General features: G+C 41.4%; 2 protein-coding genes across 4 annotated transcripts in view; both read left to right on the top strand.

The window, feature by feature from the left end:
• The window catches only part of NAAA (N-acylethanolamine acid amidase), a 29,826-nt gene extending 28,498 nt beyond the window's left edge, over nucleotides 1–1,328 (top strand). Inside the window, exon 11 of one of the 2 annotated variants that reach the window (XM_032632621.1) lies at nucleotides 1,119–1,328. The gene's annotated coding sequence lies outside the window, so the exon portion shown is untranslated. The remainder of the gene's footprint in view (nucleotides 1–1,118) is intronic. The other variant, XM_032632620.1, reaches the window with a different exon arrangement.
• A 107-nt stretch (nucleotides 1,329–1,435) lies between these two features.
• PPEF2 (protein phosphatase with EF-hand domain 2) overlaps nucleotides 1,436–27,507 on the top strand; it is a 64,430-nt gene continuing 38,358 nt past the window's right edge. Inside the window, exons 1-4 of one of the 2 annotated variants that reach the window (XM_032632618.1) lie at nucleotides 1,436–1,535; nucleotides 1,659–1,873; nucleotides 2,208–2,262; nucleotides 7,579–7,776. The gene's annotated coding sequence lies outside the window, so the exon portion shown is untranslated. Of the gene's footprint in view, nucleotides 1,536–1,658; nucleotides 1,874–2,207; nucleotides 2,263–7,578; nucleotides 7,777–18,092; nucleotides 18,346–27,507 lie in introns of those variants that run through there. The other variant, XM_032632619.1, reaches the window with a different exon arrangement.

Below are 27,507 nucleotides of genomic sequence, written 5' to 3'. Positions count from 1 at the left end.
ACCCTAGGACAAATGGTGAAAGCAAAGCTATGCAGACAAAATCTCACACAGAAGCATACACATACACACACACACTCACAAAAAGAGAAAAAGGGGAAAAAATCATAAATCTTGCTCTCAAAGCCCACCTCCTCAATTTGGGATGATTGGTTGTCTATTCAGGTATTCCACCGATGCAGGGTACAGCAAGTTGATTGTGGAGCTTTAATCCGCTGCTCCTGAGGCTGGGAGAGATTTCCCTTTCTCTTCTTTGTTCGCACAGCTCCCGGGGCTCAACTTTGGATTTGGCCCCGCCTCTGCGTGTAGGTCGCCTGAGGGCGTCTCTTCTTCGCTCAGACAGGACTGGGTTAAAGGAGCAGCTGCTTCGGGGGCTCTGGCTCACTCAGGCTGGGGGGAGGGAGGGGTACAGATGCGGGGCAAGCCTGCGGTGGCAGAGAAAGGCAGGACGTTGCACCACCCGGAGGCGCACCATGCGTTCTCCCAGGGAAGTTGTCCCTGGATCCCGGGACCCTGGCAGCGGCGGGCTGCACAGGCTCCCGGGAGGGGAGGTGTGAATAGTGACCCGTGCTCACACGCAGTCTTCTTGGTGGTGGCAGCAGCAGCCCTGGCATCTCATGCCTGTCTCTGGGGTCCGTGCTGATAGCCGCGGCTCGCAACCGTCTCTGGAGCTCCTTTAAGCAGCACTCTTAATCCCCTCTCCTCCGGTACAAAGTTTTAAAATGATTATACAAGTCAAAATTAAAAGTAATATGACAAATCCAGTTTGTATAATTGTCCTAAAGATTGAAGGACCATGGGGGAATCAGTTGAAACTTGTAATCAGTGTACTTGTTCCCTGATTTTATGTAATTGAGTTTCTCCTTCCCCAAAGAAAATTATCCATGTGCAACAAGTTGTTCTTGCTGCCAGCATATACTACCTTGTTCTGCTAGGAGTTAGCTAAGGGCAATTTGTCTAATACCACCTTAGCTAAGGAATTGTGGAATTAATTAAAGAAACCTCAGCTAAAATTGGAGCGGAGGAAGACCTGTAGGGGGAGGTCATCATCGATTACTCCAAACGGGAAGAGATATGCCCTGTATCTCAGACAGGAAGGTGTTGCCTACTCTACTATCCAGCAGGAAGAAGAAAACTCGCCGTCTGATGACAGCCCAGCCAATCAGACTGTAGCTGCCCAACCAATGAGAAGCCTCCATACTTTGGACCCCTAGCCTCCTCCAGTGAACTCTTTCATTATTACAGTCCATCCCAACTCCCTCTTTTCCCTATGAAAGCAAACTCCTCCTTCCTGTGGCTTTTTCCAAATAAACTTGCTTTTGCTGGCGAAATAACTGGCTCTTCTATTACTAAAGTTGACGGAATCTAAGCCTGTTATTGGGTAGCTGTGACTTTAGGGGTGGAATCAGCTGTGTAACCTAGGGTAATGGATAGATTTCTAATCATGTGCTCATTGATGTGTACTCCAAACCAGGAAAGGAGGAAAGATCTGCCAAGGAGACAGACCCAGAGTCATGGACCCTGTTGGGCAGTTAACAGTAGGTTCTTTGAAGTGGGTTTAAGGGGTTGGCCCAGAGATTGGTTTCAGATCGGTTATGAATGGATAGTGGAACAACTAGATATCCTAATGAGAATTGTCCTCCCATTCGCCAACTATCCAGACATTTATAAGCCCCCAGGGATGATGCCCTCGTTCACAAACGAAGATGAAACCGGATGAGCACAGAGGACTCCAGCTGAAGTGGCGTTGTTTATTGGTGAATTTGTGGGAATGGAGCTATTGGCATTTGTCAACCGGGAGTCAGTGATGTTTTGAGAGCCTTCGCAGAGGATTCCTCCAAGCCGAGAAGTCCATTCTCTAACGTGATGGCACAGGGTAATTGGGTTTAAGGTGTTTTGCGGACAAAGACTATGAAAGTAAGGGCGTGAGTGGGGTGATTGTAGTAGCGTAATTTTAAGTGTATCGGGAGTGGTACCATCATTGCTACAGTCAGTGGGGGTGTTCAGGATGAAACGGTGTCGGGAGGGATGTTGACAGAAGTTTCACTCTGGAGTTAACATTGAGGGGAAATGGAATGAAACTAGCAGTGGCGTTAGGGACAAATGAAAAATTGGTCACAGGATGGACTAGAGAGTTACTGCTGTTGTGTACAGATTTGAGTTTCTGGTGGCAAACCCAACCATCAGATGTTTCCCTCTGTTGCAAACAGATTCAGAAGTGCAGGGAAGATCATTGTCTTTCCAAGAAAGAAAGGGGGGAATAAGGTAAGAAACAATGGGGAAAAGGTATACAGGCCTGGTCTGGTCATCTTGGGAAAGCTGTCTCCTTTATCTGTCATCTGTTTCAATTCCTGGAAACCTTTACTTTTAGGTCATCAGTTGGTACACAGGTCCAGTCAGGGTTTGGTGCTTTCTTTAGATGTGATACATGATCTGAGAGTCTGTTTCCTGGATCTTGGCAGTACGCGGACAGTTGGTAAGGGCCCTTCCAGCAAGGTTAGAGGGATGTCTTTGAAGATGTCTATTCCAGGAGACGAAATCTGTAGGTTGTAAGTGATGATGCTGAAGACCTTTGTCTCCCAGGAGCATTCTGTGAAAAGATTGTTCTACTAAGTCATGGTTATTTTCAACAGAAACAATTAAGTCTTTAAAATATTCAAGTATATACTCTTATTAGCTGTAGATCAAAAGAAGCAGGAGCTAGCAGCATTGAGAATCCTCTGATTATCTCAAAGTGTGAGAGTTTATGGGTTGCAAAAAGGGTAGATAAACCTAAGATTTAGAAGGACCAGTGGCAGTGACTTTGGCTAGGGTGTTTGAAGAGTCTCTACAAATTTTGCCAATACACTGTTAACGGTGCCATTCGTGTGTTCAACTGGCCCTGGGGATTTTGGCTGGTAAGCACAGGGAAAGTGTTGTAGAACTGGCCAGACAGCACAGACTTGTCCAAGCACCTGGCTGGTGAAGTGAATTCCCCAGTCACCATGAAGTTAGAGCTGGGGTTCACTGGGTAGGGATAATTTTTTTTTAATGGCTTTTTAAAAAGAATTTTATTTTTGGCTCCGTTGAGTCTCTGTTGCTGTGCGCAGGCTATTCTCTGGTTTCAGCGAGCGGGGGCTGCTCTTCATTGCGGTGTGTGGGCTTCTTACCGCGGTGGCTTCTCCTGTTTCGGAGCACAGGCTCCAGGCACGCGGGCTTCAGTAGTTGTGGCACTTGGGCTCAGTAGTTGTGGCTCGCGGGCTCTAGAACGCAGGCTCAGTAGTTGTGGTGCACGGGCTTAGTTGCTCCGCGGCATGTGGGATCTTCCCAGACCAGGGCTCAAACCCGTGTCCCCTGCATTGGCAGGCGGATTCTCAACCACTGCGCCACCAGGGAAGCCCAGAGTAGCATTTTTAGTGGAGATATCAGTGAGGTGGTTCTCTTTAGCTTCCAGGGAGTCAAGTTTAGAATGCCCAGAACTTTAATAATAGCCAGAGTGGCTGGTATGGCATCTAATAAATCTTGAATATATGGGCCATTTTAAGTTTTATCCCCATTAGGCATAAGGAGGACGTAAGGAAATCTCTCTGCTTCCATAACATTCCAAAGTTATGAGCTACTCCAAAAGTGTTTCTACTGTCTATATGAATATTTGCAGTTTTGCCCATGGCTGAACTATAGGCTTGAGTAAGAGCGTATCATTCAGCCTGTTGTGCTGAGGTAGCCAAAGGCAAAGGTGCTGCCTTGATAACTTCCAAAGAAGTTGCAGTTGCATATCCAGCACAATATTCACCATTTTCATCTTTTAAACAAGAACCATCAGTAAACCATGAAGAATCAACATTTGTTAAAGGGGTTTCTTGCAGGCTGTAATAGGGAGTCAAGAGATGGTCTGTCAGAGTTAGTCATGAGGAGTTTCGTCCATAGAGGAGGGAAGAAGGGTGGCAAGGTTAGGGATATTACAGTGAGCAAGGGTGATATGGGGTGCAGTCAACAGGAGCATTTCATAGGGAGTAAGATGTCTTGCTGAAAGATGTTGGATATGGTTGGAATTCAGAAGGGCTTTCAGTAGCATGAGGAACAAAGATGGTCAGAGAGGAACCCATGAGTATTTCTTGGTTGGCCTTTACTAAAAGGGCAGTGGCAGGAATGGTTCAGAGGCAAGGGGGTATCCTTGGGCCACAGGGTCCAGCTGCTGACTGTGGTACCCTATTGGTGATGGTGATCTCTGTGTTTCTAAATAAGCACCCTGAGGGCATTTTCTTCCTTTTCATAGACCTAGAGGAAAAGGGGGAGTTGATAATTAGTGTCCAAGGGCAGAGAGATTCATTAAGCTTTCCTTCAGGATTTTAAAACCTAGATCATCCTGATCTTCCCAAATAATAGGATCAGGCTTAGTGTTTTTCAACAGGATATATATAGGGGCTGAACCATGAGAGAAAAATATGAAACCCTGTTATGATAATAGCCAGCTAACCCAAGAAAGCCTCGTAATTGGCATTTAGTTTGGGGCTTTAGGAAATTCAGGATGCCATGGAGCCTTTCTGGATCTATGTGTAGTCCTTGTTCTGAAATCAGATGTCCTAAAAAGAAAACTTGAGTTTGAACAAACTGTAGCTTCTCCTTAGAGACCCTATGTCTCTTTGAGGCTAAAAGCTTTAGCAGATGGATGCTGTCTTCCCATGAGGAGGCCTGGGAAGGGGAGCAGAGAAGCAAATCATCTACATGTTGTAATAGTTTAGAACCTCTAGGAGATTTTACATCGTCTAAATAAGCTTTTAGGGTTTGTGAGAAACAAGAAGGACTTTTACTTAAACCCTGGGGCATTACTGTTCAGATGTATTGTTGTCCTTCCCAAGTAAAGGCAAAGAGATATTGATGGACCTTATCCACAGGGATGCTAAAGAAGGCACTACACAAAGCAATCACGGTGAGAAGCTTACTTTCAGTAGGGATGGGAGCTGATAAGGTATGAGGGTTGGGAACAGCAAGGTGAAGACGGATAACAATATTGTTTACAGTATGGAGGTCTTGGACAAATCTGTCTGCAGCCATTGGGTTTCCTGGTAGGTGAAATAAGGATATTGCAGGGACTGATACAAGGGATTATAACCCCCTGGGCTTTATAATCCTCTGTGATTGGTCTGATTCCCTGTAAGCACTCTTTATTTGTAGGGTATTGATTAATTCTGGGGAAAGGCTTTGAGGGAACAATTTGGGTGTTTTTTTTTTTGGCCACCACTTTATTTTTTAATTAAGTTATAGTTGATTTACACGTTGTATATGTTTTAGGTGTATAACATAGTGATTCACAATTTTTAAAGGTTATAGGCCATTTATAGTTATTATAAAATACTGGCTATATTCCCCATGTTGTACAATATATCCTTGTAGCTTATTTTATACCTAGTACTTTTTGTGGGTGTGGGTTAGCCAGTTTGCTAAATTAACCACGTCTATTAAGCACATAATTTCCCATCTTATTCTAATTCTCTTTGCCAAAAGAGAGAGGTCTCAGTTTAGCTCATTAGTGAACATAGAGTTAAAGGCCACCCATGTGGATTCAACATCCATGGGGAGACCAGAATTTTCCTTAAAAATAATCTGGAGTAGACTATAATAATCATGCATGGGTTCATTTTTGTTTTAAATTTTTATTGGAGTATAGTTTCTTTACAATGTTGTGTTAGTTTCTACCGTACAGCAAAATGAATCAGCCATACATATACATATATCCCCTCCCTTTTGGACTTCCTTCCCATTCAGGTCAGCACAGTGCATTAAGTAGATTCCCTGTGCTATACAGTATGTTCTCATTAGTTATCTATTTTATGCATAGTATCAATTGTGTGTATGTGTCAACCCAATCTCCCAGTTCCTCCCACCCCCCTCTTTTTCCCCTTGGTATCCAAACATTTGTTCTCTACGTCTGTGTCTCTATTTCTGCTTTGCAAGTAGGATCATCTATACCACTTTTCTAGATTCCACACATACGCATTAATATACAATATTTGTTTTTCACTTTCTGACTTCACTCTGTATAACAATCTCTAAATCCATCCACATCTCTACAAATGACCCAATTTGTTCCTTTTTATGGCTGAGTAATATTCCATTGTATATATGTACCACATCTCCTTTATCCTTTCCTCTGTTGTTGTTTTTTTAATTTATATTTTTAGCTGTGTTGGGTCTTCATTGCTGCACGTGGACTTTCTCTAGTTGTGGTGAGTGGGGACTACTCTTCGTCGTGGTGCGCGGGCTTCTCATTGTGGTGGCTTCTCTTGTTGTGGAGCACAGGCTCTAGGTGCACAGGCTTCAGTAGTTGTAGTGCTCAGGCTCAGTACTTGTGGCTTTTGGGCTCTATGCATGCTTAGTAGTTGTGGCACATGGGCTTAGCTGCTCCGCGGCATGTGGGATCTTCCTGGACCAGGGATTGAACCTGTGTTCCCTGCCTTGGCAAGTGGATCCTTAACCACTGTGCCATCAGGGAAGTCCCTCCATTCCTCTGTTGATGGACATTTAGAGATAAACCCACGCACCTATGGTCACCTAATCTATGACAAAGGAGGGAAGAATATACAGTGGAGAAAAGACAGCCTCTTCAATAAATGGTGCTGGGAAAACTGGACAGCTTCATGTAAAAGAATGACACTAGAACTCTCCATAATATCATACACAAAAATAAGCTCAAAATGGATTAAAGATCTGAATATAAGGCCAGACATTATAAAACTCTTAGAGGAAAACATAGGCAGAACACTCTTTGACATAAATTGCAGCAAGATCTTTTTTGACCCACCTCCTAGGGTAATGAAAATAAAAACAAACAAATGGGACCTCATTGGGTTTTTAAATGCAGGCCTGAATTTTGTTCCAATCAGCAGCTTTCAGGAAAGCTCTAAGGATTGCTAAGTGGAGTCCCTTAGCAATTGCCTGAGCCTGGTCACAAAATAAAGCAGGAGGTTAATCTCCCATTTGTTATTCTAGAGATTTTTCAAGACGTGACCAATTAGCAGTCTTCATCCATTGTTGGGTTCCACCTTTGCCGAAAAGCATGTGGACTAGTTGATATTAAGTCTGAGAAACCAGGTTGAAAAGTCTGGACAATTACATTAAATTCCTCAGTGAATTTATGAGGAGCTTCAGTAACTTTAGGAAAACCTTTGACTGTGGTTTGTAGTTCAGTCTTAGTTCAGGGAACATAGAAAATTAGGAGCTTAGCATTAGGATCCTAGGAGGGTTTGATTTTTAAAGGAGCAGGTTTTAATGGGTTGAGATGAGGAGGAAGTAGGGAGAGGTTCAGAGAACAAGGGAAGTTCAATGATAGGGTTGAAATGAAAAAGAGGAGGGTACAAAGAGGAAAGAACAGGCACAGTAGGAAAAGGAGAAGTTAGCACAGGAAGTGAAAAGGGAGAAGAGGCCTCTGATGCTTTTTTACATTCTTTTAATTTTTTATTTGCCTCAATCATAAGTAGTATTCTGTAAAGAGGCAGCCTTAGAGTCTTGATTGCACTTGGAAGCCTTGAGGTACCTTGTTTTGTTGTTCTTTTTTTTTTTAATAAATAAATTTATAAAAAACAAAACTCCTATGGTTGTTAGCCAAAACTCAAAATAGAGGGCCACCAGCTGGAGATTTCCAGACCATCTGCAGAAAGGCCTACTCCATCATACCAGCTGAACCTCTCATAGCTGCTCTTCTGTGTAAAAGCCCTGGGGCCAAGCTTCTGATGCGATGGCAGAAAGAACACTGCAGAGATCACGACCCACTGTGGAAATCGGCAGTGGACCCCCTTGAAGGTATGCAAATACAATTCTAACTTAAACCTTTAAATCAGGACAGATATTAAAATTTGTGTTACTGTTCATCATGTAATAGCAAACCGACACTAAAAACTTCTGCAGAATAGGCATCCCATTCACTTTGTTGTGCTTTAGAACCATGGTCTTCTGTTTTAGTTCCAAGAAAAACAGGTTTGGGGAGGTCAGAAGTTCCCCACGATGGCCACTGAAGTTCTAAACGATCTTTGGTTAGGCTCTTCCATTTAGTTAAAAATGAGCATGAGGGTCAAGATGGCGTACTAGGAGGATGCGGAATTCGCGTCTCCTCACAACTAGGGCACCTACGAGGCACTGGTGGGGGACCACGGACACCTAAGGTGACGGGAGGAACCCCCAGGGACTGAGTAGGACGTGGGGTATGGGGGGAGTGAGAGGGGAGGAGAAGTGGAGGTGGGACAGGACTGGTGCCCCTGAGGGGTGGCTGGGGGAGGGGAAGAGGTCCCACACCCGAAGGGGGAAATTGGGGAACCATTGGGAGGGCAGAGGGTCAAAGGGGGAGTGTGGCCAGGTTTCCCCTGCCCACTTGGACCCTCAGGAACCTGTTGAGTCCCAGGCCTGATCCTCTGCCCACCTAGGCCCCCTCCAGCAGCACGGGTCCTGAGGGAGTGGGAGGGGGGGAAGGGGGAGCAAAAGTAAAGGCTGGACCTCCAGGACCGGCACCCCTGAGGGGTGGCTGGGGGAGGGGAGGAGTTCCTATACCCAGTGGGACCCACCCACGGTTAGGGGTCCAGCGGAGACGGAGGAGACCCTGGGGGAGACGGTGGGGGAGGAGTGCAAAGGAATGGAAGGGAACAGGGCTAGTGCGTTCCCTGTCTACTTAGGCACCGGGGAGCCTGTTGGGCTCCGGGGCCGAACCCTCTGCCCTCGGAGCCTCCCTCCTGCTGTGCAGAGCCCAAGCTCTGCCCCTACACCCCCACCCAGGGCCCTACCTGTATACTTGGAGACCCCTCTGAGACCCCCTCCAACCAGCTGGGCCTAAACCCCACCCACACACCCTCACCCAGGGCCCTACCTCCAAACTCTGGAACTCCACACTCCAGAGGCCCTCCTTTCCCCATGCTGCCTCTCCCCTTCCACACAGATCCTAAGCAGAGGCCCCCTGCCCCCCCATGCTTGAAGGTCACCCCCCCACCCGCCTATGTCCCGCCCCACCCTAAACCCCAGCCCTACCTAAGTTCCACCCCCATAGCCAAGGCTCTTTTTTTTTTCTTTTCTTTTTTCCTCTTTTAAATTGGGGTTCTGTTTTACCTTGTTGATTCATTGTTGTTGATTCTTTTATATTTTTATTTTTCCTAATAAATCTTGTATTTTTCTAATTTTATTTTATTCTTTATATTTTGTTAGGGATCTCTCCTTTTGGCTTGTTGCCCCCGCCTCCCCCCCTTTTTTTTCTTTTCTCTGATGCGGTTTTATTTTACCTTGTTGCAGTTGTTTCATTTACTGTTCCATTTTTCCTAGTATATTTTTTATCTTTCTAATTTTATTTTGTTCTTTATTCTTTGTACTGCTCCTTTTTTTCTCTTTTTAAAAAAATTTTATTTATTTATTTTTGGCTGCATTGGGTCTTCGTTGCTGTGCGCGGGCTTTCTCTACTTGCGGTGGGGGGGAGCTACTCTTTGTTGTGTGCGGGCTTCTCATTGCGGTGGCTTCTCCTGTTGCGGAGCACGGGCTCTAGGCATGCAGGCTTCAGTAGTTGCAGCACACAGGCTCAGTAGTTGTGGCACTTGGGCTCAGTAGTTGTGGCACTTGGGCTCAGTAGTTGTGGCTCACAGGCTCTAGAGCGCAGGCTCAGTAGTTGTGGTGCACGGGCTTAGTTGCTCCATGGCATGTGGGATCTTCCCGGACCAGGGCTCGAACCCGTGTCCTCTGCATGGCCGGCGGATTCTTAACCACTGCGCCACCAGGGAAGCCACCCTGTTTTTCTTGCTTTCTTCCCTTTTTTTTTTTTTTTAACAACTTCACGGAGCTTGCGGCATCTTGGTTGCCAGGCCAGATGTTGGGACTGAGCTCCTGTGGTGGGAGCTCCAAGTCCAAAAGGCTGGACTAACAGAGAACCTCAAATCCCAGGGAATATCAATCAGAGTGAGGCCTCCCAGAGATGCTCATCTCAGCACCAAGACACAGTTGTATCCAACTGCCTGCAGACTCCAGTGCTGGACGTCTCAGGCCAAACAACCAGTAAGACAGGAATACAGCACCACCCATCAAAAAAAAAAAAAAAAACGACAAAAAAAGTATGTTACAGATGAAGGAGCAAGATAAAAACCTACAAGACCAAATAAATGAAAAAGAAATAGGCAATCTACCTGAAAAAGAATTCAGAGTAAGGATAGTATAGACGATCCAAAATTTCGGAAACAGAATGGAGAAAATACAAGAAACATTTAACAAGGATCTAGAAGAACTAAAGAGCAAACAAACAGTGATGAACCACACAATTACTGAAATTAAAAATACTCTAGAAGGAATCAATAACAGAATAACTGAGGCAGAAGAATGGATAAGTGAGCTGGAAGATAAAATGGTGGAAATAATGGCCAGGGAGCATAATAAAGAAAAAAGAATGAAAAGAATTGAAGACAGTCTCAGAGACCTCTGGGACAACATTAAACACACCAACATTAGAATTATAGGGGTCCCAGAAGAAGAAGAGAAAAAGAAAGGGCCTGAGAAAATATTTGAAGAGATTATAGTTGAAAACTTACCTAACATGGGAAAGGAAATAGTCAATCAAGTCCAAGAAGCACAGAGAGTACTACACAGGTTAAACCCAAAGAGAAACATGCTGAGACACATATTAATCAAACTATCAAAAATTAAATACAAAGAAAAAATATTAAAAGCAGCAAGGGAAAAGCAACAAATAACATACAAGGGAATCCCCATAAGGTTAACAGCTGAGTTTTCAGCAGAAACTCTGCAAGCCAGAAGGGAGTGGCAGGACATATTTAAAGTGATCAAAGGCAAAAACCTAATACCAAGATTATCCAGCAAGGATCTCGTTCAGATTCAATGGAGAAATTAAAACCTTTACAGATAAGCAAAAGTTAAGAGAATTCAGCACCACCAAAACGGCTTTACAACAAATGCTAAAGGAACTTCTCTAGGCAGGAAACACAAGAGAAGGAAAAGAGCTACAAAAACAAACCCAACACAATTAAGAAAATAGTAATAAGAACATACATATTGATAATTATCTTAAATGTAAATGGATTAAATGCTCCAACCAAAAGACATAACTCGGAGGAAAAAAAAAAAAAAAAGACCTAACTGACGGAATGGATACAAAAACAAGACCTGTACATATGCTGTCACAAGAGACCCACTTCATACCTAGGGACACATACAGACTGAAAGTGAGGGGATGGAAAAAGATTCCATGCAAATGGAAATCAAAAGAAAGCTGGAGTAGCCATTCTCATATCAGACAAAATAGACTTTAAAATAAAGATGATCACAAGAGACAAAGAAGGACACTACATAATGATCAAGGGAGCATTCCAAGAAGAAGATATAATAATTTGAAATATTTATGCACCCAGCATAGGAGCACCTCAATACATAAGGCAAATGCTAACAGCCATAAAAGGGGAAATTGACAGTAACACAATAATAGTAGGGGACTTTAACACCCCACTTGCACCAATGGACAGATCATCCAAAATGAATATAAATAAGGAAACACAAGTTTTAAATGACACATTAAACAAGATGGACTTAATTGATATTTTTAGGACATTCCATCCAAAAACAACAGAATACACTGTCTTCTCAAGTGCTCATGGAACATTCTCCAGGATAGATCATATCTTGGGTCACAAATCAAGCCTTGGTAAATTTAAGAAAATTGAAAAAGTATCTTTTCCAGCCACAATGCTATGAGAATAGATATCAATTACAGGAAAAAATCTGTAAAAAATACAAACACATGGAGGCTATACAATACACTACTAAATAACCAAGAGGTCACTGAAAAAATGAAAGAGGAAATTAAAAAATGCCTAGAAACAAATGGCATCGTGAAAACACGATGACCCAAAACCTATGGGATGCAGCACAAGCAGTTCTAAGAAGTTTATAGCAATACAGTCCTACCTCAAGAAACAAGAAACATCTCAAATAAACAACCTAAACTTACACATACAGCAGTTAGAGAAAGAAGAACAAAAAAACCCCAAAGTTAGCAGAGGGAAAGAAATCATAAAGATCAGATCAGAAATAAATGAAAAAGAAATGAAGGAAACAATAGCAAAGATCAATAAAACTAAAAGCTGGTTCTTTGAGAAGATACGCAAAATTGATAAACCATTAGCCAAACTCACCAAGAAAAAAAGGGAAGAGGCTCAAATCAACAAAATTAGAAATGAAAAAGGAGAAGTAACAACTGACACTGCAGAAATACAAAGGATCATGAGAGATTACTGCAAGCAACTATATGCCAATAAAATAGACAACCTGGAAGAAATGGACAAATTCTTAGGAAAGCACAACCTTCCAAGACTGAACCAGGAAGAAATAGAAGATATAAACAGACCAATCACAAGCACTGAAATTGAAACTCTGATTAAGATCTTCCAACAAACAAAATTACAGGACCAGATGGCTTCACAGGCGAATTCTATCAAACATTTAGAGAAGATCTAACACTTATCCTTCTCAAACTCTTCCAAAATAGAGCAGAGGGGGGAAGACTCCCAAACTCATTCTATGAGGCCACCATCAGCCTGATACCAAAGACAAAGATGTCACAAAGAAGGAAAACTGCAGACCAATATCACTGATGAAGATAGATGCAAAAATCCTCAACAAAATAGTAGCAAACAGAATCCAACAGCACATTAAAGGGTCATACACCATGATCAAGTGGGGTTTATCCCAGGGATGCAAGGATTCTTCAATATATGCAAATCAATCAATGCGATAAACCATATTAACAAATTGAGAAAAACATGGAGAAAAACCATATGATCATCTCAATAGATGCAGAAAAAGCTTTCAACAAAATTCAACACCCATTTATGATAAAACTCTCCAGAAAGTAGGCATAGGGGGAACCTACCTCAACATAATAAAGGACATATATGACAAACCCACAGCCAACATCGTCCTCAGTAGTGAAAAACTGAAACCACTTCCTCTAAGATCAGGAACAAGACAAGCGTGCCCAGTCTCACCACTATTATTCAACATAGTTTTGGAAGTTTTAGCCACAGCAATCAGAGAAGAAAAAGAAATAAAAAGGAATCCAAATCAGAAAAGAAGGAAAACTGTCACTGTTTGCAGATGACATGATACTATACATACAGAATCCTAAAGATGCTACCAGAAAATTACTAGAGCTAATCAATGAATTTGGTAAAGTAGCAGGATACAAAATTAATGTACAGAAATCTCTTGCATTCCTATACACTAATGATGAAAAATCTGAAAGTGAAATTAAGGAAACACTCCCATTTACCATTGCAACAAAAAATTAACATACCTAGGAATAAACCTACCTAAGGAGACAAAAAACCTGTATGCAGAAAACTATAAGACACTGATGAAAGAAATCAAAGATGTTACAAACAGATGGAAAGATATACCATGTTCTTGGATTGGAAGAATCAACATTGTGAAAATGACTATACTATCCAAAGCCATCTACAGATTCAATGCAATCCCTATGAAACTACCAAAGGCGTTTTTCCCAGAACTAGAACAAAAAAATTCACAATCTGTATGGAAACAGAAAAGACCCCGAATAGCCAAACAATCTTGAGAAAGAAAAATGGAGCTGGAGGAATCAGACTCCCAGACCTCAGACTATACTACAGAGCTACAGTAATCAAGACAATATGGTACTGGCACAAAAACAGAAAGATAGATCAATGGAACAGGATAGAAAGCCCAGAGATAAACCCATGCACATATGGTCACCTTATCTTTTTTTTTTTTTTTTTTTGCGGTACGCGGGCCTCTCACTGCTGTGGCCTCTCCCGCTGCGGAGCACAGGCTCCGGACGCGCAGGCCCAGCGGCCATGGCTCACGGGCCCAGCCGCTCCGTGGCATGTGGGATCCTCCCGGACCGGGGCATGAACCCGCGTCCCCTGCTTCGGCAGGCGGACTCTCAACCACTGCGCCACCAGGGAAGCCCTGGTCACCTTATCTTTGATAAAGGAGGCAAAAATATACAATGGAGAAAAGATAGCCTGTTCAATAAGTGGTTCTGGGAAAACTGGACAGCTACATATAAAAGAATGAAAGTAGAACACTCCCTGACACCATAAACAAAAATAAACTCAAAATGGATTAAAGACTTAAATGTAAGGCCAGACACTATAAAACTCTTAGAGGAAAACATAGGCCGAATACTCTATGACATAAATCACAGCGAGATCCTTTTTGACCCACCTCCCAGAGAAATAGAAATAAAAACAAAAATAAACAAATGGGACCTAATGAAACTTAAAAGCTTTTGCACAGCAAAGGAAACCATAAAGACGAAAAGACAACCCTCAGAATGGGAGAAAATATTTGCAAAGGAAGCAACTGACAAAGGATTAATCTCCAAAATATACAAGCAGCTCATGCAGCTCAATATCAAAAAAACATACAACTCAATCCAAAAATGGACAGAAGACCTAAACAGATATTTCTCCAAAGAAGATATACAGATGGCCAACAAACACATGAAAAGATGCTCAACATCACCAATCATTAGAGAAATGCAAATCAAAACTACAATGAGGTATCACCTCACACCAGTCAGAATGGCCATCATCAAAAAATCTACAAAAAATAAATGCTGGAGAGGGTGTGGAGAAAAGGGAACCCTCTTGCAGTGTTGGAGGGAGTGTAAATTGGTACAGTCACTATGGAGAACAGTATGGAGGTTCCTTAAAAAATTAAAAATAGAACTACCATATGAGCCAGCAATCTCACTACTGGGCATATACCCTGAGAAAACCATATTTAGAAAGAGTCATGTACTACAGTGTTCATTGCAGCTCTATTTACAATAGCCAGGACATGGAAGCCACCTAAGTGTCCATTGACACATGAATGGATAAAGAAGATGTGGCACATATATACAATGGAATATTAGCCATGAAAAGAAACACAATTATTTGTAGAATCTGTCATACAGAGTGAAGTAAGTCAGAGAAAAACAAATACCGTATGCTAACCCATACATATGGAATCTAAAAAAAAAAAAAAAAAGGTTCTAATGAACCTAGGAGCAGGCGAGGAATAAAGACACAGTTGTAGAGAATCGACTTGAGGACACGGGGAGGGGGGAAGGGTAAGCTCGGACGAAGTGAGAGAGTATCACTGACGTATATACACTACCAAATGTAAAATAGATAGATAGTGGGAAGTAGCTGCATGGCACAGGGAGATCAGCTCGGTGCTTTGTGACCACCTAGAGGGTTAGGAGAGGGAGTGTGGGAGGGAGATGCAAGAGGGAGAGGATTTGGGGATATATGTATATGTATAGCTGATTCACTTTGTTATACAGCAGAAACTAACAACACTGTAAAGCAATTATACTCCAATAAAGATGTTAAAGAAAAATGAGCAGGAGCAGGGACTGTAGTTTTTAAACATAAAACTGGCCAGGATCCCAGAAAGAGAACCATCCTAAGAGTCTTTAGAGGACTGGGATCCCATAGCTCAAAACAGAGACATTGTAGAAGAAAATTGAGTATTCATCAAAGAGGATGATGCCTTTATGAAAGCACCCTAAATAAAGTTGGAGGGCTGGACCAAAAGGAGGGAGCTCAAATCCAAGAGCAGACTTACTTAGCTGAAAGGAAGAAGATGACTCATGGAAGTGTTGCGGGAAGGGGAACCCCTTCCAGGGCACGAGAGCAGGTCCTTGTCTAACACTCAGAAATGAATTGTTTGAGGAGACACACATGCTGACAAAGCAAGAGACTATGGGGAAGGGGTGCCTGGGTGGTGAGCAGCAGGGTAAGGGAACCCAGGAGAACTCTGCCACGTGGCTCACAGTCTTGGGTTTTATGGGAATGGGGTTAGTTTCTGGGTTGTCTCTGGCCAATCACTCTGACTCAGGGTCCTTCTTGGTGGGATGCGCATCACTCAGCAAAGATGGATTACAGTGAGAAGGATTCTGGGAGGTTGATAGAACATATGGACTGGATTCTCCTCTCTCCTTTTGGCCTTTTCTGGATTCTTCCAGTTGGTGGTAGCTTGTTGGTTTTGCATTCCTTACCAGGACCTCCTGTTTAAAATAACTCATGCAAGTGGTTACTATGGTGCCTGGCCAGGGCGGGTGGTTTCAGTCAGTGGTTCCCTAACAGAAGCAGAGATTACAGGGGCTCGAGTGGGTACTACACACAGTTCCAAGGATTGTTAGTTCCTCAGGAGTTACAGTTGCTTTGACACCATATAATGTCAACCTGAAACAGCGGTTCTTATTAAGCAAAGATGAGTTTATTTGGGAATAGCAGAAGAATTGCAATTTGGCACCAGCAAAGTATGGTGAACCATAAGCAAGTCCAAGGAGACAAAGTGGAGGTTAGCTTTTATTAGAATCTGGGAGGAAATTGGGGAGTGTTGTTTTGAACAGAAGTCCATTGGAGGAGAATGAGAGTTTGGGCTTGTGGTGGTTTGACATTGGTTTCAAGTGGTTGGCAGTTTGCTGTTACTGAGGAATGTGGAAATCTTTCTGCTGGCTGTGTAAGTTGATAGGAGGGGTGAGAGCTCTTCCTTCATGATTTCCCGACTCCATTTTATTTTATTTCATTTATTTATTTTTTTAATTTATTACATTTGGCTGTGTTGTGTCTTCGTTGCTGCGCACGGGCTTTCTCTAGTTGCGGCGAGCGGGAGCTACTCTTCGTTTCAGTGTGCGGACTTCTCATCGTCGTGGCTTCTCTTGTTGCAGAGCATGGGCTGTAGGCGTGTGGGCTTCAGTAGTTGTGGCTTGCAGGCTCTAGAGGGCAGGCTCAGTAGTTGTGGCTCATGGGCTTAGTTGCTCCACGGCATGTGGGATCTTCCCGGACCGGGGCACGAACCCGTGTCCCCTGCGTCGGCAGGCGGACTCTCAACCACTGCGCCACCAGGGAAGCCCCTTACTGCTTTTTGTATGGTTGTATAGTTTTATAAAATACTTAAAAGTGGGATTTCTGGACCAAAGGGTTTACATGTTACAGATTTGTAATTTAATAAATTAAATACATAATATAATAAATCTCAGTTAAAGTTTAATCTAGTTTAATTCCAAAAAAGTAAAACAATTTACATTCCACCAGTAGTGTAATGGAACGGGCTGTTTTTCTCATACTCTCAATAATACAGGATTTTATCAGTCTTTTAACTTTTAGTCAATTTGGGGAAGATATCAGTATCTTAGCTGTTAACCACTAACAAAAAGTGAGCCTATGTGAAAATACCAGACATAAGAGAATTCAAGGCAAAAAGGATTTAAAAGAGCAGAGTGATATTTTATTTTGATAGGTCACCTTCTACCACGAAAATAGCCATAAACCTTAATGTATTATATAATTTCCAATGTCAGTGTCAAATGGTTCAATCTAATATTTAATTGTATAGCATCAAAATGTATAATGCAAAGATTCAGAAATACAAATTGCTAAACCTGTACTTATCATAGAAATCTTTAAAACATTTCTTTCAAAGATGAGCAGATCAGGAAGGATAAATAAGGATAAAGAGGATTTGAACAACATAATTAACAAGCTTGACCTACTAAATACACATAAGTAAACAGTATAACTTTTTTTGCAAATTCCCATGGAATATTTAGTACCTCCCAGCACACACATAAGCATCTTAGATTTATTGAAAAAGTAAATTTTCTGGGAATAGTGATTACTATTTTCATATAGTAATTGTTTAGGTTGTAACCTAAGGAAAAAGTGCCCATAGTAGGAAAAAGCAAGAAAAGGCAAAATGTTTCAATCAAGTTTTGCAAACAGAGAAAAGACAGCCACAAGGAAGAATGCCTTGGCCTCCTGCGTGGCTCCAGCTGGGACCCCTTGGGCTCTGGAGCCATCTCTGGAGCCCCCAGGCCCATCTGTCTTGTCAGCACTCTTCTGTTTCTAGGTTAAGGAGCTCAGCCTTCTCAGATGTGGCTTGAGAAACATAGCCTTCTAATCCAGGAGAGTAAGAAGACTTAGAAGTGGGGAGGGGGCAGGAGTGAGCAGCAGAGAAACAGTCTTCAGGGGTTGGGCCTGGGTGTGAGGGACACACCCCAAGTGAGCAACCTCCCTCTTCAAATCCTCCTCACAGGCCTGATCTGACTGAGGTCAGAGCTGCCTGCTGCCTGAAAGCAAGGAGCCCTGAATGCTTGGCCAGGGCTGTGGATATCCTCACTGGCTTTCTCGGGGAAGGTATGCCGGACTAGGCCGGCACCTAATTTATCGGCCTCTAGTTCTGGAAGAAATCAGATCAGCCCGGCATCCCTCGGCCAACTCTGAAGACAAGATGGGGATCACACCTGTGTGTTAAAGAGGTTTCTGCCTCGTTGTGGCTCGTAGTAAACACATAACAAAGAAGGTAAGAGCTTTCTTTCTAGCCTGAAGTACAGAAATAGCTGAGACCATGAGGGCAACAAACTTATGTTTCACCCAGGAAATAGATATAGGTTTGGCCTGGGGACAGAGTAAGAGACGGGCCCCTTTGTTATCTCATCCATTTACCAAGGGAGGCTCTTTGCTGTGTGTGTTTCGAGGTCTTCGAGTCCTGGATGATGAATCTTGCATTTCTTGGGTTCACTTACTGGGCAGATAAACAATTACCTACATTAAAAAAAAAAAAAAGATAATGTCATATATGGATGATACTAAGTCAAATCCTAGAAGGACAAGGACTCTCACCCATGCAGTGTAAATGTGCCAGTTACCAGAGAAGATGGCTCAGCTGGGGAATCACCAGCTAGAGAAGCAGTTAGTCATTACCAAAAGGCGCTGAGGACATATCAAACTCATGTTTCATTTTTTTTTAATAGGAGATAGTCTTTTTTTAAAAATTTATTTATTCTTGGCTGTGTTGGGTCTTCATTTCTGTGCGAGGGCTTTCTCTAGTTGCAGCGAGCGGGGGCCACTCTTCATCGCGGTGCACGCAGCCTCTCTTGTTGCGGAGCACAGGCTCCAGGTGCGCAGGCTCAGTAGTTGTGGCTCACGGGCCTAGTTGCTCCGCGGCATGTGGGATCCTCCCAGACCAGGGCTCGAACCCGTGTCCTCTGCATCGGCAGGCAGATTCTCAACCACTGCGCCACCAGGGAAGCCCCCATTTTTCATTTTTGATCTTATGCAGTTTTTACTTTTTCAGGTTTTGCCCTGAGAATTATTTTACTTCTTTCTATTCTGTGCACTTCCAAAACCCAAACACTTTAATATATAGCACGGCTCTATAGGCAAGTTACCAATGATCAAAGCAGGTTGTGAGTCATTGGTGGACTCAGTCATTGCTGAATTCCCTTCCGTCTCTAAAACTGCAGGTATCTAGGGGAAGTTTGCTTGGTTTGGTCATGATGGCTTCTCACTTTACCCCATACTCAGATTCTGCTTCCACAACATCCCTTATATCTGGGAACCATTTTGTGGATTAAAAAAAAAAAAAAAAGAAAGAAAAAAAAAAAAAAAAAGATAATGGTGCTTTTTTCTTCGATTATTTCTTTATTATGTTAAACCAAGATAAGCAAGGTGAGCCTTTCATTTTGATTTGCAAGGGAAAAGATAACAACTCTTTGACAATCCCCAATACAATAACCTTCAAAAATAGAGGAAGGAGGGGCTTCCCTGGTGGCGCAGTGGTTGAGAGTCCACCTGCCGATGCAGGGGACGCGGGTTTGTGCCCCGGTCCGGGAGGATCCCACATGCCGCGGAGCGGCTGCGCCCGTGAGCCATGGCCGCTGAGCCTGTGCGTCCAGAGCCTGTGCTCTGCAATGGGAGAGGCCACAACAGTGAGAGGCCCATGTACCGCAAAAAAAAAAAAAAAAAAAAGAGGAAGGAGAATGGGGTAAAGGAGGGGAAAAAATATAGATGTGGAATCCACTCTTGATGTTTAGTTAGTACATCTCACAGTGCTTCCTGAAGAAGAGCTAGAGAAAGATTCGTCTATGTTGTGTAAAAATAAATCCAGCATAAAGTTTATTCAATTACTATTTAATGAATCTCCACTCCGTGTCAGGTACTGTGCTAAGTCCTGGAGATAAAATGATGAATTTGCTCACACACAGTCTTTGCTCTCAAGGAACTCACAGTCTAATAGTAGAGAGATACAAAATTGAAAACTAGAATATGGTATTTCAGTGATGAAAATGTTGACAAAAATTCAATGAACTATCAAGAGGAAAAAAAGGGAATTTTATTTGAGCCAAACTGAGGATTATAACCCAGGAAGCAGACTCTCAGAAAACTCTGAGAACTGTTCCGCCTCTTAAAAGTGGAAGGTACAGTCATATACATTATGGAGACAAAGGATCGTACATCAAAATGACTAATAGAATGCTTGGCAAGGACTGATAGTCAATTCTAGATTGTCCAGTAGTACTTATGTCAATTTACCCTGTTTATGCATTATGCATACCCATTGTTTTATATTGAATTATAGATATCATCAATAGTTTCAAGTCATTTAGACATCATTATTCTAGTTGGAGTTTTAAATATACATTGAGAGGCACAAGAGATTGTTACTCTTAATCACACAGAGCACAGTCAATATAGCCAACAACAGTAGCAAAGTCAGAAGCAAAGATTTAAGCCATGAATCCCCAGGGCTTAACCATTTACCCAGAGTTTCATTTAGACTAGAAAGGGGATTGTTCAATGCAGAAATCTGATTTTATATGTGACTCATTAGATAGATATATTAGCGGGCTAATCTGGTATGAAAGCCCAACGTTCAGTCTGGATTATAGAACCAGTTTCCCCTTGCAAAGCAGTTTTAAAAATCGAGCCATTTGTTTTTCCAACATCACTTTCCCATTACAGAAACTTCAGAATTGAGTACATTTATCAAATGTAGTAAACAAACATGGAGGTATATGCTGACAGGAAACTTTAGAGGAACATCTGAAAATTCAGTGTCAAGAATTATGGCTGATGCCTTTTATTGACCAAGGAATTTGATGACAGATCCAACAATCGGTTAAATTGCCTCCAGTCACTATACTTTGTGACAACTTACTACAGAATTTTCCTTCGGTCTTCAACACTGGGGCAAAGGATAGCTAGAAGTAAAACGAATAACTTTAAATTTTGATAGAGAGATAGATATTTTGTAAATACTACAGTTGAACTAGTAGGATGGGTCTAACAGGTCTGGTCCAGACTCTTGGGTTAGCTGTCTGCTACTGTTTTCTTATTCTTCTGTCCTAACTTGGTGATGCTTGAATCAGTTAGTTGAAGTCAGGTGCGAGAAACAGGGCCCAAAGTCCATTTAGGTGGAGGGGCCTTTTTATTTTATTTATTTATTTACTTTTTAATTTTTTTTTTTACACCACCACCACCCGGCGGCTTTCCCCCCTTGGTGTCCATACATTTGTTCTCTACATCTGTGTCTCAGTTTCTGCCCTGCAAACCGGTTCATCTGTACCATTTTTTTAGGCTCCACATATATGCGTTAATATACAATATTTGTTTTTCTCTTTCTGACTTACTTCACCTGTATGACAGTCTCTAGATCCATGCATGTCTCAAAAAATGACCCAATTTAGTTCCTTTTTATGGCTGAGTAATAGTCCATTGTATATACCCATCTGTCGTATATGTCATGTATTGTATATGTCCGTCTGTCGATGGGCATTTATGTTGCTTCCATGACCTAGCTATTGTAAATAGTGCTGCAATGAACACTGGGGTACATGTGTCTTTTTGAATTATGGTTTCTCAGGGTATATGACCGGTAGCGGGATTGCTGGGTCATATGGTAATACTATTTTTAGTGTTTTAAGGAATCGCCATACTCTTCTTCATAGTGGCTTTATCAATTTACATTCCCACCAACAGTGCAAGAGGGTTCCCTTTTCTCCACACCCTCTCCAGCATTTGTTGTTTGTAGATTTTCTGATGATGCCCATTCTAACTGCTGTGAGGTGATACCTCATTGTAGTTTTGATTTGCATTTCTCTAATAATTAGTCATGTTGAGCAGCTTTTCATGTGCTTCTTGGCCACCTGTATATATTCTTTGGAGAAATGTCTATTTAGGTCTTCTACCTATTTTTGGATTTGGCTGTTTGTTTTTTCAATATTGAGCTGCATGAGCTGTTTATATATATTGGAGATTAATCCTTTGTCCGTTGATTCGTTTGCAAATACTTTCTCCATTCTGAGGGTTGTCTTTCATCTTGCTTATGGTTTCCTTTGCTGTGCAAAAGCTTTGAAGCTTTATTAGGTCCCATTTGTTTATTTTTGTTTTTATCTCCATTGCTCTAGGAGGTGGATCAAAGAAGATCTTACTGTGATTTATGTCAAAGAGTGTCCTTCCTATGTTTTCCTCTAAGAGTTTGATAGTGTCTGGTCTTACATTTAGGCCTCTAATCCATTTTGAGTTTATTTTTCTGCATGGTGTTAGGGAGTGTTCTAATTCCATTCTTTTACATGTAGCTGTCCAGTTTTCCCAGCACCACTTATTGAAGAGACTGTCTTTTCCCCATTGTATATCCTTGCCTCCTTTGTCATAGATTAGCTGACCATAGGTGCCTGGGTTTATCTCTGGGCTTTCTATCTTGTTCCATTGATCTATGTTTCTGTTTTTGTGCCAGTACCATATTGTCTTGATTACTGTAGCTTTGTAATATAGTCTGAAATCAGGGAGTCTGATTCCTCCAGCTCTGCTTTTTTCCCTCAAGACTGCTTTGGCTATTCAGAGTCTTTTGTGTCTCCATAGAAATATTAAGATTTTTTGTTCTAGTTCTATAAAAAAGGCCATTGGTAATTTGATAGGGATTGCATTGAATCTGTAGATTGCTTTGGGTAGAATAGCCATTTTCACAATATTGATTCTTCCAATCCAAGAACATGGTGTATCTCTCCATCTGTTGGTATCATCTTTAATTTCTTTCATCAGTGTCTTATAGTTTTCTGCATACAGGTCTTTTGTCTCCCTAGGTAGGTTTATTCCTAGGTATTTTGTTCTTTTTGTTGCAGTGGTAAATGGGAGAGTTTCCTTAATTTCTCTTTCAGATATTTCATCATTACTGTGTAGGGATGCAAGAGATTTCTGTGCATTAATTTTGTATCCTGCAACTTTACCACATTCATTGAGTAGCTCTAGTAGCTTTCTGGTGGCATCTTTAGGATTCTCTATGTATAGTATCATGTCATCTGCAAACAGTGACAGTTTTCCTTCTTCTTTTCCAATTTGTATTCCTTTTATTTCTTTTTCTTCTCTGATTACCATGGCTAGGACTTCCAAAACTATGTTGAATAACAGTGGTGAGAGTGGACATCCTTGTCTTGTTCCTGATCTTTGAGGAAATGCTTTCAGTTTTTCACCATTGAGAATGATGTTTGCTGTGGGTTTGTCATATATGGCCTTTATTATGTTGAGCTAGGGTCCCTCTATGCCCACTTTCTGGAGAGTTTTTATCATAAATGGGTGTTGAATTTTGTCAGAAGCTTTTTCTGCATCTATTGAGATGATCATATGGTTTTCCTTCTTCAATTTGTTAATATGGTGTACCACATTGATTGATTTGTGTATATTGAAAAATCCTTGCACTCCTGGGATAAATCCCACTCGATCATGTGGTGTGTGATCCTTTTAATGTGTTGTTGGATTCTGTTTGCTAGTATTTTGTTGAGGATTTTTGCATCTATATTCATCAGTGATATTGGTCTGTAATTTTCTTTTTTTGTAGTATCTTTGTCTGGTTTTGGTATCAGGGTGATGGTGGCCTTATAGAGTGAGTTTGGGAGTGTTCCTTCCTCTGCAATTTTTTGAAAGAGTTTGAGAAGGATGGGTGTTATCTCTTCTCTAGATATTTGATAGAATTCCCCTGTGAAGCCATCTGGTCCTGGACTTCTGTTTGTTGGAAGATTTTTAATCACAGTTTCAATTTCATTACTTGTGATTGGTCTATTCATATTTTCTATTTCTTCCTTGTTCAGGTTGGAAGGTTATACCTTTCTGAGAATTTGCCCATTTCTTCCAGGTTGTCCATTTTATTGGCATAGAGTTGCTTGTACTAGTCTCTTAGGATGCTTTGTATTTCTGTGGTGTCTTTTGTAACTTCCCCTTTTCCATTTTTAATTATATTGACTTGAGTCCTGTCCCTCTTTTTCTTCATGAGTCTGGCTCATGGTTTATCAATTTTGTTTATCTTCTCAAAGAGCCAGCCTTTAGTTTTATTGATCTTTGCTATTGTTTTCTTTGTTTCTATTTCATTTATTTCTGCTCTGATCTTTATGATTTCTTTCCTTCTGCTAACTTTGGGTTTTGCTTGTTCTTCTTTCTCTAGTTGCTTTAGATGTAAGGTTAGATTGTTTATTTGAGATTTTTCTTGTTTCTTGAGGTAGGCTTGTATAGCTATAAACTTCCCTCTTAGAACTGCTTTTGCTGCATCCCGTAGGTTTTGGATCATCGTGTTTTCATTGTCATTTGTCTTTAGGTATTTTTTGATTTCCTCTGTGATTTCTTCAGTGATCTCTTGGTTATTAAGTAATGTGTTGTTTAGCCTCCATGTGTTTGTGTTTTTTACGTTTTTTCCCTGTAATTCATTTCTAATCTCATAGCGTTGTGGTCAGAAAAGATGCTTGATATGATTTCAATTTTCTTAAATTTACTGAGGCTTGATTTGTGACCCAAGATATGATCTATCCTGGAGAATATTCCATGCGCCCTTGAGAAGAAAGTGTAATCTTCTGTTTTGTGATGGAATGTCCTATAAATATCAATTAAATCTATCTGGTCTATTGTGTCATTTGATGCTTCTGTTTCCTTATTAATTTTCTGTTTGGATGATCTGTCCATTGGTGTAAGTGAGGTTTTAAAGTCCCCCACTATTATTGTGTTACTGTCAATTTCTTCTTTTATAACTGTTAGCAGTTGCCTTATGTATTGAGGTGCTTCTGTGTTGGGTGCATATATATTTATAATTGTTATATCATCTTCTTGGATTGATTCCTTGATCATTATGTAGTGTCCTTCCTTGTCTCTTGTAACATTCTTTATTTTAAAATCTAATTTATCTGATATGAGTATTGCTCCTCCAGCTTTCTTTTGATTTCCATTTGCATGGGATATCTTTTTCCATTCCGTCACTTTCAGTCTGTATGTGTCCCTAGGTCTGAAGTGGGTCTCTTGTAGACAGCATATATATGTATGGGTCTTGTTTTTGTTTCCATTCAGCAAGCCTGTGTCTTTTGGTTGGAGCATTTAATCCATTAACATTTAAGGTAATTATCGATATGTATGTTCCTATGACCATTTTCTTAATTGTTTGGGGTTTGTTTTTGTAGGTCCTCTTCTTCTCTTGTGTTTCCTACTTAGAGAAGTTCCTTTAGCATTTGTTGTAGAGCTGCTTTGGTGGTGCTGAATTCTCTTAGTTTTTGCTTGTCTGTAAAACTTAATTTCTCCATCGAATCTGAATGAGATCCTTGCTGGGTAGAGTAATCTTGGTTGTAGGTTCTTCCCTTTCATCACTTTAAATATGTCATGCCACTCACTTCTGGCTTGTAGAGTTTCTGCTGAGATATCAGCTGTTAACCTTATGGGAGTTCCCTTGTATGTTATTTGTTGTTTTTCCCTTGCTGCTTTCAATAATTTTTCTTTGTCTTTAATTTTTGCCAGTTTGATTATTATGTGTCTCGGCGTGTTTCTCCTTGCGTTTATCCTGTATGGGACTCTCTGTGCTTCCTGGACTTGTGTGGCTATTTCCTTTCCCATGTTAGGGAAGTTTTTGACCATAATATCTTCAAATGTTTTCTCTGGTCCTTTCTCTGTCTCTTCTCCTTCTGGGACCCCTATAATGCGAATGTTGTCGTGTTTAATGTTGTCCCAGAGGTCTCTTATGCTGTCTTCATTTCTTTTCATTCTTTTTTCTTTATTCTGTTCCGCAGCAGTGAATTCCACCATTCTGTCTTCCAGGTCACTTATCCGTTCTTCTGCCTCAGTTATTCTGCTATTGATTCCTTCTAGTGTGTTTTTCATTTCAGTGATTGTATTGTTCATGTCTGTTTGTTCTTTAATTCTTCTAGGTCTTTGTTAAACATTTATTGCATCTTCTCAATCTTTGCCTCCATTCTTTTTCCGAGGTCCTGGATCATCTTCACTATCATTATTATGAATTCTTTTTCTGGAAGGTTGCCTGTCTCCATTTCATTTAGTTGTTTTTGTGGGGTTTTATATTGTTCCTTCATCTGGTACGTAGCCCTCTGCCTTTTCATCTTGTCTATCTTTCTTTGAATGTGGTTTTTGTTCCACAGGCTGCAGGATTGTAGTTCTTCTTGCTTCTCCTGTCTGCCTTCTGGTGGATGAGGCTATCTAAGAGGCTTGTGCAAGTTTGGAGGGGCCTCTTTAAAAATGAGAGATGTGGGGCACTTCCCTGGCGGTCCAGTGGTTAGCAGTCGGCACTTTCACTGCTGCGGCCCAGGTTTGATCCCTGGTCGGAGAACTAAGGTCCCACAAGCCACATGGCAAGTCCCAAAATAAATAAATAAAATAAAGATGTGAATCCATGAATTAATGTCTTTCGGTTTGGCTGTACATGGATCAGTTAATAATACTTGACAAGGTTCTTGCCATCATGGCTGCAAAGAATCTTTTATTTGATGTCCTTTCCAATAAACAAAACCTTTAGGTAGTATTCCACGATCCTTAAGGTTTTCATCTCCTAGAAGCTTGCTGTAAAAGGAGCTAGTTACCAGTGTTTTAAAATGTCTCAATAAGACCCTGTCAATAATGTAATATATTTCTTTTGAACCACCATGGGTGAAAGTTTCCAAAAATATTGTTTTCTCTATAAAACCATTTTCTCAGATGCCCAAGAGGTAACTAACGTACATGCGGGAGTAATGGCAGTTGTGCGTCAATAGACACTATAAGGTTTTTCTGGTTTGCTTTTTAATCAGGTCTATACCATATTTGTGTTGTGGGGTCAAAATTCCCCTTTTTTGTTCCAGTGTCTGCTTCTTTTCTTTAGCTGTGGTTTCCTGAGCCTGTAGAAAGAAATCTTTTATTTCAGCAGGGTTAATGGAGAGCAGTGGACATTCTCAAGGCTGGGCAAGATTAGTGTTTCAAGCTGCCTCTTTGGCTGCAGCATCAACAGGCTGATTTCCTTTCGCTTCCACAGTGTCAGATTTGGAATGTCCTGGTGTTTTAATAATTGCTAACTGTTTAGGCAATTGCATAACAATGAACAACTCTGCAACCTGTTTTCCTTTTTTTTTTTTTTTTTTTTTTTTTTTTTGGCTGCACCTCGCAGCTTGCAGGATCTTAGTTCCCCGACCAGGGATTGAACCCCAGCCCCTGGCAGTGAAAGCACTAAGTTCTAACCACTGGCCCGCCAGGGAATTCCCCCATTTTTTAAATAGGTTGTCTCGAAGAGGTTAAAAACCTCATCGTTTCCATAGCATTCCAAAATTGTGTGCCACTCCGAAAGCAAAGCAACTGTCGGTGTAAAATTTTGTTATCTGGTCTTTGGCTAGTTGGCAAGCTTGGGTTAAGGCAGTTAGGTCAGCTTATTTTGCTGACGTTGTTTCTGGTAAAT

This window comes from Phocoena sinus, chromosome 5, assembly GCF_008692025.1.
Source record: "Phocoena sinus isolate mPhoSin1 chromosome 5, mPhoSin1.pri, whole genome shotgun sequence".
Classification (NCBI taxonomy): Eukaryota; Metazoa; Chordata; class Mammalia; order Artiodactyla; family Phocoenidae; genus Phocoena; species Phocoena sinus.
Note: the sequence above shows the minus strand (reverse complement) of the source record. Positions and strands in the feature narration are given on the sequence as shown.